Source organism: Pseudophryne corroboree, chromosome 11, assembly GCF_028390025.1.
Source record: "Pseudophryne corroboree isolate aPseCor3 chromosome 11, aPseCor3.hap2, whole genome shotgun sequence".
NCBI classification, from domain to species: domain Eukaryota; kingdom Metazoa; phylum Chordata; class Amphibia; order Anura; family Myobatrachidae; genus Pseudophryne; species Pseudophryne corroboree.
In genome coordinates this window covers 245,125,474-245,141,402 of record NC_086454.1, presented here as the reverse complement: position 1 = coordinate 245,141,402, position 15,929 = coordinate 245,125,474, and the positions used below count along the sequence as shown (strand labels likewise).

General features: G+C 48.5%; 1 protein-coding gene across 7 annotated transcripts in view; it reads left to right on the top strand.

Moving 5' to 3' along the window:
- Positions 1 to 15,929, top strand: part of CYLD (CYLD lysine 63 deubiquitinase) — a 328,802-nt gene that overhangs the window by 87,729 nt on the left and 225,144 nt on the right. For 3 of the 7 annotated variants that reach the window (XM_063945318.1, XM_063945317.1, XM_063945312.1), the window contains exons 1-2: positions 9,296 to 9,409; positions 9,498 to 9,592. The gene's annotated coding sequence lies outside the window, so the exon portion shown is untranslated. The other 4 variants (XM_063945314.1, XM_063945315.1, XM_063945313.1 and 1 more) reach the window with 4 other exon arrangements.

The following is a 15,929-nucleotide window of genomic DNA, read 5'->3' as shown; positions in this document are numbered from 1 at the left end:
GTCACCTCTCCACCGCCCTGGTCACTGCTTCCCATGCACGAGTTCAGGATTTTGCCCGTGCTGCACCCCTTCAGTGGAACGCACTCCCCCGCTCCATTAGACTCTCCTCAACCTTGCAAAGCTTCAAACGGGCACTAAAAACCCACCTATTCATCAACGCATACCCTCCCGATGCATAACCCAGTGCTGAAGCCGCACTTGCACCGTCCTGCCTCATGCCGTGAACATCTCAGCTTTGCTTGCATACTGCAATCAGGCTACCTCCCACTTGCCTGCACCTCTTGTCATCTGTCTGTCGCCCCTCCCCATTAGATTGTTAGCTCTTCAGAGCAGGGCCCTCTTTCCTCTTGTTATCTAAGCCCTCGTCTCAACACATTTCACTCACAGCTCTCCCCTACTCAACGACCATCTTTATCCTGCTAGTAAAGGCTCATCTCCATCTATGGCCACCAGCCTCTAGTAGTACGATGATCACTCCCTCAACACTTACATCTTAGCTGTATTATGTCTTGAGAACGTGTGGTGCTCTGTTACCTGTACTCTATTTCTGTTATTTATTTACTGTAATGCAATGTTTTGTCCCCTGTACTGTCCTTTGTACGGCGCTGCAAAACACATGTGGCGCCTTATAAATAAAATGTAATAATAATAATAATAATTTATGTATCTGGCATTGTGGGGGGCACTTATGTATCTGGCACTGTGGGGGTATTTATGTATCTGGCACTGTGGGCATTTATATATCTGTCACTGTGGGGGCATTTATGTTTCTGGCACTGTGGGGTTATTTATGTATCTGGCACTGTGGGGGCACTTATGTATCTGGCACGGTGGGGGCACTTCTGTATCTGGCAGTATTGGGGCATTTATGTATCTGGCACTGTGGGGTCACTTATGTATCTGGCACTGTGGGGGCACTTATGTATCTGGCACTGTGGGGGCATATCTGCACTGTGGGGGTATTTATGTATCTGGCACCGGGGGCATTTATGTATCTGGCACTGTGGGGGAACTTATGTATCTGGCACTGTGGGGGCACTTATGTATCTGGCACTGTGGGGGCATTTATGTATCCGACACTGTGGGGGCACTTATGTATCTGGCACTGTGGGGGCATATCTGCACTGTGGGGGTATTTATGTATCTGGCACTGGGGGCATTTATGTATCTGTCACTGTGGGGGCATATCTGCACTGTGGGGGCATTTATGTTTCTGGCACTGTGGGGGCACTTATGTATCTGGCACTGTGGGGTCACTTATGTATCTGGCACTGTGGGGGCACTTATGTATCTGGCACGGTGGGGGCACTTCTGTATCTGGCAGTATCGGGGCATTTATGTATCTGGCACTGTGGGGTCACTTATGTATCTGGCACTGTGGGGGCACTTATGTATCTGGCACTGTGGGTGCATATCTGCACTGTGGGGGTATTTATGTATCTGGCACCGGGGGCATTTATATGCATTTATATATTTAAATGCAATGTTTTCTCCCCTGTACTGTTCTTTGTACGGCGCTGCGAAACACATGTGGCGCCTTATAAATAAAATGTAATAATAATAATAATAATAATTTATGTATCTGGCATTGTGGGGGCACTTATGTATCTGGCACTGTGGGGGTATTTATGTATCTGGCACTGTGGGCATTTATATATCTGTCACTGTGGGGGCATATCTGCACTGTGGGGGTATTTATGTATCTGGCACCGGGGGCATTTATGTATCTGTCACTGTGGGGGAACTTATGTATCTGGCACTGTGGGGGCACTTATGTATCTGGCACTGTGGGGGCATTTATGCATCTGGCACTGTGGGGGCACTTATGTATCTGGCACTGTGGGGGCATTTATGTATCCGACACTGTGGGGGCACTTATGTATCTGGCACTGTGAGGGCATATCTGCCCTGTGGGGGTATTTATGTATCTGTCACTGGGGGCATTTATGTATCTGTCACTGTGGGGGCATGTCTGCACTGTGGGGGCACTTATGTATCTGGCACTGTGGGGTCACTTATGTATCAGGCACGGTGGGGGCACTTCTGTATCTGGCAGTATTGGGGCATTTATGTATCTGGCACTGTGGGGTCACTTATGTATCTGGCACTGTGGGGGCACTTATGTATCTGGCACTGTGGGGGCATATCTGCACTGTGGGGGTATTTATGTATCTGGCACCGGGGGCATTTATGTATCTGTCACTGTGGGGGAACTTATGTATCTGGCACTGTGGGGGCACTTATGTATCTGGCACTGTGGGGGCATTTATGTATCCGACACTGTGGGGGCACTTATGTATCTGGCACTGTGGGGGCATATCTGCACTGTGGGGGTATTTATGTATCTGGCACTGGGGGCTTTTATGTATCTGTCACTGTGGGGGCATATCTGCACTGTGGGGGCATTTATGTTTCTGGTACTGTGGGGGCACTTATGTATCTGGCACTGTGGGGTCACTTATGTATCTGGCACTGTGGGGGCACTTATGTATCTGGCATGGTGGGGGCACTTCTGTATCTGGCAGTATCGGGGCATTTATGTATCTGGCACTGTGGGGTCACTTATGTATCTGGCACTGTGGGGGCACTTATGTATCTGGCACTGTGGGGGCATATCTGCACTGTGGGGGTATTTATGTATCTGGCACCGGGGGCATTTATGTATCTGTCACTGTGGGGGAACTTATGTATCTGGCTTGTGGGGGCACTTATGTATCTGGCACTGTGGGGGCATTTATGTATCTGGCACTGTGGGGGCATTTATGTATCTGGCTCTGTGGGGTCACTTATGTATCTGGCACTGTGGGGGCACTTATGTATCTGGCACTGTGGGGGCATATCTGCACTGTGGGGGTATTTATGTATCTGGCACCGGGGGCATTTATGTATCTGTCACTGTGGGGGAACTTATGTATCTGGCATTGTGGGGGCACTTATGTATCTGGCTTGTGGGGGCACTTATGTATCTGGCACTGTGGGGGCATTTATGTATCTGGCTCTGTGGGGGCATTTATGTATCTGGCTTTCGCCCACTCCACTCAACTGAGACTGCCCTGGTGAAAGTCACCAATGACCTGCTTTCGGCCAAATCCAGGGGCCACTTCTCTCTGCTCATCCTTCTGGACCTCTCTGCTGCCTTTGACACCGTAGATCATCCTCTCCTCCTCGGCACACTCCAAAACGCTGGCCTCTCTAGCACTGTCCTTGACTGGTTTTCTTCTTACCTCACTAACCGCTCCTTCTCTGTGTCTGCCTCCAGCACCACCTCACACCCTTCCATCCTTCCTGTTGTTGTCCCTCAGGGTTCTGTCCTTGGACCCCTTCTGTTCTCCCTGTATACCTCTTCCCTGGGTGCGCTCATTAACTCATTTGGCCTTCAATACCACATCTATGCTGATGACACACAACTCTACCTCTCATCTCCTGATCTGTCCCCCTCTGTCCTCTCTCAGGTTTCCAGCTGCCTCTCTGCAATCTCCTGGATGTCTGAACGCTCTCTAAAGCTCAACATGGACAAAACGGAACTCATCATCTTCCCCCCATCCAGAGCAACACCCCCGACCAATATCTCCATCATTGTTGACAACACCACCATCTCCCCCGTTCCCCAACTCCGCTGCCTGGGCGTCACTCTTGACTCCTCCCTCTCCTTTGCACCCCATATCCAAGCTCTGGCACAATCCTGTCGTTTCCAGCTACGCAACATTGCTCGTATCAGGCCATATCTCTCCCAGAGTGCAACTAAACTCATCATCCACTCACTGGTCATCTCACAACTTGACTACTGCAATGTCCTCCTCACTGGCCTCGCTTGCTCCCATCTTGCTCCCCTCCAATCTGTCCTGAACTCCGCAGCTAGGCTTATCTTCCTCTCCCGCCGCACCACATCTGCCACTCCCCTTCAAGAAAATCTACACTGGCTCCCATTCCCCTACAGAATCCTCTTCAAACTCCTCACCCTCACATACAAGGCCATCTCTAATTCCACTGCTCCCTACATCTCCAACCTCCTTTCCCTTCATACTCCCTCCCGACCCCTACGGTCGACTAATGACCGTCGCCTCTCCACCGCCCTGGTCACTGCTTCCCATGCACGAGTTCAGGATTTTGCCCGTGCTGCACCCCTTCAGTGGAATGCACTCCCCCGCTCCATTAGACTCTCCTCAACCTTGCAAAGCTTCAAACGGGCACTAAAAACCCACCTATTCATCAACGCATACCCTCCCGATGCATAACCCAGTGCTAAAGCCGCACCTCCACCTTCCTGCCTCATGCCGTGAACATCTCAGCTTTGCTTGCATACTGCAATCAGGCTACCTCCCACTTGCCTGCACCTCTTGTCATCTGTCTGTTGCCCCTCCCCATTAGATTGTTAGCTCTTCAGAGCAGGGCCCTCTTTCCTCTTGTTATCTAAGCCCTCGTCTCAACACATTTCACTCACAGCTCTCCCCTACTCAACGACCATCTTTATCCTGCTAGTAAAGGCTCATCTCCATCTATGGCCACCAGCCTCTAGTAGTACGATGATCACTCCCTCAACACTTACATCTTAGCTGTATTATGGCCCTCATTCCGAGTTGATCGCTCGCAAGGCGATTTTAGCAGAGTTACACACGCTAAGCCGCCGCCTACTGGGAGTGAATCTTAGCTTCTTAAAATTGCGACCGATGTATTCGCAATATTGCGATTACTAACTACTTAGCAGTTTCAGAGTAGCTTCAGACTTACTCTGCCTGTGCGATCAGTTCAGTGCTTGTCGTTCCTGTTTTGACGTCACAAACACACCCAGCGTTCGCCCAGACACTCCCCCGTTTCCCCGGCCACTCCTGCGTTTTTTCCGGAAACGGTAGCGTTTTTTCCCGCACGCCCATAAAACGGCCTGTTTCCGCCCAGTAACACCCATTTCCTGTCAATCACATTACGATCGCCGGAGCGATGAAAAAGCCGTGAGTAAAAATACTATCTCCATTGTAAAATTACTTGGCGCAGTCGCAGTGCGAATATTGCGCATGCGTACTAAGCGGAATTTCACTGCGATGCGATGAAAAATACCGAGCGATCAACTCGGAATGAGGGCCTATGTCTTGAGAACATGTGGTGCTCTGTTACCTGTACTCTATTTCTGTTATTTATTTACTGTAATGCAATGTTTTGTCCCCTGTACTGTCCTTTGTACGGCGCTGCGAAACACATGTGGCGCCTTATAAATAAAATGTAATAATAATAATTTATGTATCTGGCATTGTGGGGGCACTTATGTATCTGGCACTGTGGGGGTATTTATGTATCTGGCACTGTGGGCATTTATATATCTGTCACTGTGGGGGCATATCTGCACTGTGGGGGCATTTATGTTTCTGGCACTGTGGGGTTATTTATGTATCTGGCACTGTGGGGGCACTTATGTATCTGGCACGGTGGGGGCACTTCTGTATCTGGCAGTATTGGGGCATTTATGTATCTGGCACTGTGGGGTCACTTATGTATCTGGCACTGTGGGGGCACTTATGTATCTGGCACTGTGGGGGCATATCTGCACTGTGGGGGTATTTATGTATCTGGCACCGGGGGCATTTATGTATCTGTCACTGTGGGGGAACTTATGTATCTGGCACTGTGGGGGCACTTATGTATCTGGCACTGTGGGGGCATTTATGTATCCGACACTGTGGGGGCACTTATGTATTCGGCACTGTGGGGGCATATCTGCACTGTGGGGGTATTTATGTATCTGTCACTGGGGGAATTTATGTATCTGTCACTGTGGGGGCATTTATGTTTCTGGCACTGTGGGGGCACTTATGTATCTGGCACTGTGGGGTCACTTATGTATCTGGCACTGTGGGGGCACTTATGTATCTGGCACGGTGGGGGCACTTCTGTATCTGGCAGTATTGGGGCATTTATGTATCTGGCACTGTGGGGTCACTTATGTATCTGGCACTGTGGGGGCACTTATGTATCTGGCACTGTGGGGGCATATCTGCACTGTGGGGGTATTTATGTATCTGGCACCGGGGGCATTAATGTATCTGTCACTGTGGGGGAACTTATGTATCTGGCACTGTGGGGGCACTTATGTATCTGGCACTGTGGGGGCATTTATGTATCCGGCACTGTGGGGGCACTTATGTATCTGGCACTGTGGGGGCATATCTGCACTGTGGGGGTATTTATGTATCTGGCACTGGGGGCATTTATGTATCTGTCACTGTGGGGGCATATCTGCACTGTGGGGGCATTTATGTTTCTGGCACTGTGGGGGCACTTATGTATCTGGCACTGTGGGGGCACTTATGTATCTGGCACTGTGGGGGCATATCTGCACTGTGGGGGTATTTATGTATCTGGCACCGGGGGCATTAATGTATCTGTCACTGTGGGGGAACTTATGTATCTGGCACTGTGGGGGCACTTATGTATCTGGCACTGTGGGGGCATTTATGTATCCGGCACTGTGGGGGCACTTATGTATCTGGCACTGTGGGGGCATATCTGCACTGTGGGGGTATTTATGTATCTGGCACTGGGGGCATTTATGTATCTGTCACTGTGGGGGCATATCTGCACTGTGGGGGCATTTATGTTTCTGGCACTGTGGGGGCACTTATATATCTGGCACTGTGGGGTCACTTATGTATCTGGCACTGTGCGGGCACTTATGTATCTGGCACTGTGGGGGCATTTATGTTTCTGACACTGGGGCACTTATGTATCTGGCACTGTGGGGGCACTTATGTATCTGGCACTGTGGGGGCATTTATGTTTCTGGCACTGTGAGGGCATTTATGTATCTGGCACTGTAGGGGCATATCTGCACAGTGTGGCCATTTATGTATCTGGCACTGTGGGGGCATATCTGCACACTGTGGCCATTTATGTATCTGGCACTGCTGGGGGGCATGTCACGTGTTCTCTCGCTCAGGGTGCTAGTAGGCCTGGAGCCGGCCCTGGACTGTGGAGCAGTGGAAATATGTTCTGTGGAGTGACGAATAACGCTTCTCTGTTTAGCAGCCAAATGGGCGAGTCTGGGTTTGGTGGATGCGGGAGAATGTTACCTGCCTGACTGTATTATACCAACTATGAAGTTTGGTGGAGGAGGGATAAGAGCATGGGGCTGTTTTTCAGGGTTTGTGCTAGGCCCCTCATCTCCAGTGAACTGCAATCTTAATGATTTATTTAGCATACCAAGACAGTTTGGACAATGCTATGCATCCAACTTTGTGGCAACAGTTTGGGGAAGGCTCTTTTCTATTCCAACATGACTGTGCCCCAGTGCACAAAGCAAGGACAATAGACATGGGGCCTAATTCAGATCTGATCGCTGGGCTGCTAATTTTGCTGTCCTGTGATCAGATAGTCGCTGCCTACAGGGCGAGTGTATTTTCACTATGCAAGTGTGCATTCCCATGTGTAGCAGAGCCGCTCAAAATCAGTTTGTGCATTCTCTGCGCAAGCCCTGACTTACTCTTCCAGTGTGATTAAATCCTGCTGATTGGGGCTGGAGCTGACGTCAGACACCCTCCTTGAAGACGTTCGGTCCCGCCTGCGTTTTTCCAGACACTCCCTGAAAACGGTCAGTTGCCACCCACAAACGGCCTCTTCCTGTCAATCACCTTGCGAACACCCGTGCAAAGGGATCCTTCGCACAATCCCGTTGCTGACCGCCGATGCCCATTGTAGCCATCCGACGCGACTGCACATTGTGGCACAGACGCATGCACAGTTCGGATCTGATCGCCCGCTGTGCGAAAACGCATAGCAGCAATTAGATCTGAATTGGACTCCTGGTTTGAGGAGTTCGGTGTGGAAGAACTTCACTGGCCCTCTGAGAACCCTGACTTCAACCCTATTAAGCACCTTTGGGATAATGCGGAAAAAGAGATTGCGTTTCAGGCCTACTCGTCCAACATCAGTGCCTGACCCTTATAAATTCTCTACAGAATGAATGGGCACAAATTCCCACAACCACCTCAAAATCTTGTGGACAGCCTTCCAGGAAGAGTGGAAGCTGATTTAGCTGACCAACTCCATATTAAAGTATATGTATTTGAATACAACGTCATTACGGGATCCTGGCAGTCGAAATACCGATGCCGAGATCCCGACACTACTCAAAATGCCGACACCGGCATCCCAAATAGGGTTACAAGCATGGCTCCGGAATCCCAACCGCTGGGATCCCGAACGATTGAGTACTGGGTGGCTATCAACCTCCAATTATTCCTAATCATCAAAGGCTTATGGCCGATGTCAGATTGCTTTTGCTATCGATAGAAGAAAACCAGATGGTTTTCCTCCATCGATGGCAGAGCATAAACAAATGTTTTCATTTTCTATTTTTTGTTTTGCAAGGAGTCGGGACTCTGAGCATAGCTCCGCTCTGACACCTGCAAAGCCCCGCCCCCAGGCTGTGATTGGCCCGCGGGTCATTCACTGCAGTAGCAGGGATGTCCACTGATGAATGAAACCATCGATGGTCTCCCATAGCATAATTGGTGACCATCATTGGACACTCATAGTTTAACCATCGTTGGCAACCATTGATGTCAATCCCTAAGGGAGGGTTAGAGAGCCATTGGGGGATTTTCCACTGTAGGGATACCTCGTCGGTATTCTGACCACCGGCATATTCATCCCAACCCGTCATTACGGTCCCTGTTGGTGAAATGGTCAGGCGTCCGAATACTTCTGTCCCTATAGTGTATATCAGTGCTCTGAATTATACGACAGAAATAAAAACAGCAGATGCCAGTATACAGTTTAATCTAAAAAAAAAATTAAATAAATAATAAGTGTTACCCATCTTATTGCCACAGTACGCACGTTTCTCTTACCTAGCACCTGCATGTCACCTGCAACAGAATATGGCAATAACAAACTGCACAGCACAAAGCTGACACACAGTCACACTCTGTAGTAAGCGCAGCAGCAGCAGGAGTATAATACACATTACACAGCGCCGCGGCCGCTACACATCACATACTACGTCGTCCACATACTACTGACAGACAGAACCTGACAGCATGACTGCCAGCTCCCCGAACCAATCAGCACTCAACCTAATCCAATGATGACTAATCAGCGAGCACCAACATGCTCGCTCTATTTCCCCGCCCACCTATGCGCCGCTACCAAACTTCCAGCCAGCCTGGAAATTCCCTTCAGGGCGGCGCTTCAAAGGACAGACGACACCGTTAGCCAATCGAAAAAAATTCTTGGTCACAGGGGGCGGTGTTGTATCCGGTACGCAGCAGTTTTCCACACGTGTGGGCGGGACGGAGGCGGGGTATGTTTGACCACTGTGTTCGGTTGTGCCTGAGAGAACTGTAGTGTTGTAAATATGAGGTAGTTGTTTATTTATAGTAACAAGATATTTATTAATGCAAAGACGCATTATATCCTAGAGGTGAGTGCTGGGGGGAGAGTGCTGCAAGGGCCCATTCACCGGGGACCTGTACAGTTATATAGTGTGTGAATGTGTCTTTATTTTACAGCACTCATCCTAGATCTGTACATACATATATATGGACACTTCTGCAGAGCCTGTTCCTGAGAGGAGAGTGCATGATGTCAGGATGACCTCTATCAGGTGAGATCTTACAGCCTTATAATATAAATAAATATATAATCGTGTCATTTTTGCCTGAAGGGAGTGTTCAATACATGAAAATCCAATGTTATTACAAGGACCGCCCCCCAGTACATGTGTGACTGCATGGTGTATTCAGTATATTGGTATTGCTGTGTTTGATGATGATTATGATTATTATTATTATTATTATTATTATTATTAGGGACCTATGCATACTTGCCTACATGACCCTCTCCATGAGGGAGAAAATGCTCTGTTCCTGGACTTTCCTGGTAATGTATGATTGCCATCACCTGTGGTGAGCTAGTTAATTGATAAGAAAGGTGTTTCACCACAGGTGATGGCAATCATACATTACCAGGAAAGCCCAGGAACAGAGCATTTTCTCCCTCATGGAGAGGGTCAGGTAGGCAAGTATGGACCTATGTATTGCAGTTGTTATGTCTGTATGATGGATACAATGGCAGGGCAGCTATTCAGTTTGTGTCAATGGGCGTGAATCTCCCAGGTGCCCATTATTTATGCCTGCACCTTCCTGAGGTGGCGAGCAGAAGCCCGACCAAACGCCACGTCAGCAGCGTGCCCAGTACTTTTCGCAGGTTTATCCACTTTATGCATTTCAACCCATTGCATTTGGGCGTGATAAGTATAATGGGTACCCATGGCGCCTCCACCCACCTGCAGAACAACTTAGTATTGCCCTGGGACAGCCTAAAGTTCTAGCCTGTTGGTGCCTCTGGATCAATATCCTCTCTACACCCTGATGTTTCCCTGTGGAAACCAATGTAACCTGCGGCAGAAAATGCAAGTATCCCCTTCTAAGGGGTCTATTTATAAAGCCTGTGATGGAGATAAAGTGGACGGAGATAAAGTACCAGCCAACCAGCTCCTAGCTGTCATGTTTCAAACAGCCTGTGACATGGCAGTTAGGCGCTGATTGGCTGGTACTTTTTCTCCGTCCACTTTATATCCAAGGCTTAGTAAAAACACCACTAAATCTCAGATTTGGGACAAAACAGGCCACAGCTAACCTAACTTGCCAGTCCAGTGGGACTCTGGGGGTGCAGTTTGTTTGTGTAACACATACAAATTCCACAGTTTTTTACAGAGAATATTTGGCAATTCATGTCAGTCCCTACCCCAGTGGAGCTTACAATCTATATTCCCTACCACATCTACAAACACATATACATTAGTGTTACATTAACCTGCCATTATGTTTTTGGATTGTGGGAGGAAACCAGAGCACCCAGAGGCAGCCCACGTAAACATGGAGAGAACTTACAAACTCCAAACAGGGCATTGGTGGGAATTAAATAAAAGCCCTCCGTGCTGTGAGGCAGCAATACTAACCAATGTGCCAAACATGCTGCCCTAATTAAATCGCCAGATTTACGTCTGGATCAGAAAATCAGAGCCTGTTACATTTGGGCCCGTACCTGCACTCTTCCTAGGAGAGAGATTGTGTTTTGCTGAGGTTCAGGCTGTTAGCTGGAATAGACTTTCTAATGTTTTTTTTTTTTTTTAAGGCCAGACACACTTGCATAAAATAATGAAGATATTTATCATATGCAGTAATGTGATACATATTTGACCTTTCACTGATTGGATGAGCACAATGTGAAATTAATGTAATCCAGAAATGTGAGTTAAGGAAGTTGGCTTTCTGGTTTTATGTAAGTAAAGAAGGTATTGTGAAGAGCATTATTCCCCTACAATAATACATAATAATGCAGTTATCAGCAGCTGGTATTACTGTCTAGCTAGCTACTAGTGGTCTGGTACATTTTGGACTGAGGAGGGAGAGTAGAAGGAAGAGACCAGAATGAGGAACCTGTCACTGTAGAAATCATAACGGAGTGTTCGTCTGAGGTTGCTTTTGTGTTGTGCAGACACTCTCTTTGTCAATTCAGAGCATGGGTCTTCAACCTGCGGCACTCCAGCTGCTGTGGAACTACATATCCCAGCATGCCCTCTCTCTGTTTTAGCATACCTTAATAGCAAAGCTGTGGCAGAGCATGCTGGGATGTGTAGTTTCACAGCAGCTGGAGGGCCACAGGTTGAAGACCCATATACTACATTCAGACCGCAAATGCCGGATCCTACCCGGTAAGACAAACGTGTACTTACCGGGTGGGATCCGGCATTTGCGCTCCGCTGCTGGATTTCCGACCCGGCAATATACCGGGTCGGTTGCCATAGCAGCGGAGGGAGCAGCAGGGGCGGGGGTGGAGGCGGCGCCGGGAGATGAGCTCATCTCCTGCACTGCCTCTCCCTATGCTGTGAATGGGAACCGTGTCGCATCGACACGGCTCCCATTCACACCGCACCTGACCCGGTAATCAACCCGGGTAAAACCCTTCTTTTTTACCGGGTTCAATTACCGGGTCAGGCGACCGGCTAAATCGTGAAAGGACCTTTCACATCGCACACTGACCGGTTCGACACGGCAATATGCCGTGTCGATACCGGGTTATTTGTGCGATGTGAAAGGGGTAATAGTTTAGAGTAACTGCATAGGCCAGTGTAGAGCTATCCTCACCTGAGGCCTGGAGGCTGCTCAATGCAGCTGATTTTTTCTGGATCTCATCTCAGCAAGATGATGCTGATTGATGATGCTGATTGATGATGCTGGGGGGGGGGGGGGGGGTGGTTTTGCAGAGCAGACTATTTAGACGTTACAAACACAACCAAGCACCCTCTTATTGTTCCTCTTCAATAAGAGCACATTTTATAATGGTGGTAGATGTTCATTCTAATAACGTCTGAGAATGCAGTTTTAAGCACTTTGACACTACATGAAGGAAGGTGTTGTGGGAGATGCTCGTGTAGCTCAGCTGTTTCCTGATGTTTTGCCAAGAAACCCTGTTTTCACTATATTTGTTTGTCATGTCATAATTTCCTGGCGCTGCAATAACATTGCTGGAACCCCCAGTTTGATATGCTAATTCCCATACAAATGCAATGCAAACTATTTCCTGATTTGTGGGCCCTCTTCTGATCAGTACAGCTTTATCATGAATTGTAGATAAGCAGAGCAGCCATGAATGGGTGCCGGCTGGTTCGCAGCCGACTGGAATATTGAAGTCTCCTGAAAGGGGGCAATTCAGTTGAATGCGATGTTGAATGGCGCTGGGAATGAGATGCTGGAGCTATTCAATTGTCTGCATCGCTCCCGGCATTTAAGTTGGGAGATACAGTTTACCGCACCTAATGCCGAGCGTTTAGTCATGGGCAATAGTGGAATCTTCTGACTTAAGTGCCAAGCGATGCCGTTAGCACACGTGGCAACACTGTGACTAGCCCAGAGTAGAGCCGAATTAAGGCTCCGGGGGGCCTGGGTAGTTAAGTCAAGGGGGCCTGGGTACTTAGGTCAATAAGGACTATAGGACTTAAACTGCAATCGCAGTCTAAGTCCCTACGGGGACGGGGCATCCCTGCAGCATTTTGGAGGTGTCATGGCGGTGTTGGTGGGCGGCGCGGTCCGAACAATGGAGGCGGATCCGGACCTTTTGCAGAGCAGGCCGGAGCATGACGTAAAATATGGCAGCCCGGCGACTGCAGGGGCAACACTTAAGATGCAAGCAATGCGCTCGCATTTCAGTGGGGTAGGGAGGAAGTCCTGGCATGCGGGGTGATCTTTCCCTGTGCTGGATGGCCCCCCACGTGCTAGAGAAGGGAGTTATAGTTTTGTGATTTCTCGCAAAACTACAACTCATGCTGAATTAGGCCCTATGTTTATACTGTACTAGAAGATGAGTCAGTGATTTTCTCAATTGACCTATAAAGTCCTGGAGTGACACAGACCCACCATTGTAAAATATATTTTTTTAGAACACTTTTGCATAAGTTGATAGAGCAGGGGTATGGAACGTTCTGTTCTACTGGTTGATTGCAGTAAACATGTAATAACACTGTGGAATACTTATTCATTTGGTGACCAACTGTTCACACATTCTTGTATCTGTGGCTTTGTCTGGTGTATTGAGTTTTCCCCAAAGTAACTGAAAAGAAACCACAGCTGTTTTAATTCTGCTGACACTTATCTGCAAACTTAATATACATAATTAAAAATGAAAACCTCTGAAAAAGTACACGTCCTACTAAAGAAGTGTCATTGTGAATAAACCACTATTCTAATGCACCTGTCACCAGGAATGCTAGAAATTCAGTGACTATAGTATTTCTCTATCGTCCTAAGTGGATGCTGGGGTTCCTGAAAGGACCATGGGGAATAGCGGCTCCGCAGGAGACAGGGCACAAAAAAGTAAAGCTTTTACCAGATCAGGTGGTGTGCACTGGCTCCTCCCCCTATGACCCTCCTCCAGACTCCTGTTAGATTTTGTGCCCGAACGAGAAGGGTGCAATCTAGGTGGCTCTCCTAAAGAGCTGCTTAGAGAAAGTTTAGCTTAGGTTTTTTACTTTACAGTGAGTCCTGCTGGCAACAGGATCACTGCAACGAGGGACTTAGGGGAGAAGTAGTGAACTCACCTGCGTGCAGAGTGGATTTGCTGCTTGGCTACTGGACACTAGCTCCAGAGGGACGATCACAGGTACAGCCTGGATGGTCACCGGAGCCGCGCCGCCGGCCCCCTTGCAGACGCTGAAGAGAGAAGAGGTCCAAAATCGGCGGCTGAAGACTCCTGAGTCTTCATAAAGGTAGCGCACAGCACTGCAGCTGTGCGCCATTTTCCTCTCAGCACACTTCACACAACAGTCACTGAGGGTGCAGAGCGCTGGGGGGGGCGCTCTGAGAGGCAAATAAAAACCTTATTAGAGGCAAAAAATACCTCACATATAGCCCACAGAGGCTATATGGAGATATTTAACCCCTGCCTAACTTCAAAAATAGCGGGAGACGAGCCCGCCGTAAAAGGGGCGGGGCCTATCTCCTCAGCACACAGCGCCATTTTCTCTCACAGAAAAGCTGGAGAGAAGGCTCCCAGGCTCTCCCCTGCACTGCACTACAGAAACAGGGTTAAAACAGAGAGGGGGGGCACTGATTTTGGCGATATTGTATATATATAAAAGATGCTATAAGGGAGTAACACTTATATAAGGTTGTCCCTATATAATTATAGCGTTTTTGGTGTGTGCTGGCAGACTCTCCCTCTGTCTCCCCAAAGGGCTAGTGGGTCCTGTCCTCTGTCAGAGCATTCCCGGTGTGTGTGCTGTGTGTCGGTACGTGTGTGTCGACATGTATGAGGACGATGTTGGTGAGGAGGCGGAGAAATTGCCTGTAATGGTGATGTCACTCTCTAGGGAGTCGACACCGGAATGGATGGCTTATTTAGAGAATTACGTGAGAATGTCAACACGCTGCAAGGTCGGTTGACGACATGAGACGGCCGACAATCTATTAGGACCGGTCCAGGCGTCTCAGAAACACCGTCAGGGGTTTTAAAAACGCCCATTTACCTCAGTCGGTCGACACAGACACAGACACGGACACTGAATACAGTGTCGACGGTGAATAAACAAACGTATTTCTCATTAGGGCCACACGTTAAGGGCAATGAAGGAGGTGTTACGTGTTTCTGATACTACAAGTACCACAAGAAAGGGTATTATGTGGGAGTGGAAAAAACTACCTGTAGTTTTTCCTGAATCAGATAAAATAAAATGAAGTGTGTGATGATGCGTAGGGTTACCCCGATAGCAAATATTGGCGTTATACCCTTTCCCGCCAGAAATTAGGGTACGTTGGGAAACACCCCTTAGGGTGATAAGGCGCTCACACGCTTATCAAGTGGCGTTACCGTCTCCAGATACGGCCGCCCTCAAGGAGCCAGCTGATAGGAAGCTGGAAAAATATCCTAAAAAGTATATACACACATACGGTGGTTATACTGCGACCAGCGATCGCCATCAGCCTGGAGATGCAGTGCTGGGTTGGCTTGGTCGGATTCCCTGACTGAAAATATTTTATTCATGTAGAGCATTTAATAGGATGCATTCTATATATATGTATGTGAGATGCACAGAGGGATATTTGCTCTCTGGCATCAAGATAAGTGCGTTGTCCATATCTCCCAGAAGATGTCAGGGACACGACAGTGGTCAGGTGATACAGATCCCATACGGCAGATGGAAGTATTGCTGTATAAAGGGAAGGAGTTATTTGGGGGTCGGTCCATCGGACCTGGGGACCACAGCAACAGCTGGGAAATCCAACCTTTTTTACCCCAAGTTACATCTCAGCTAAAAAAGACACCGTCTTTTCAGCCTCAATCTTTCCTTTCCCATGAGGGCATGCAGGCAAAAGGCCAGTCATATCTGCCCAGACATAGAGGTAAGGGAAGTAGACTGCAGCAGGCAGCCCTTTCCCAGGAAA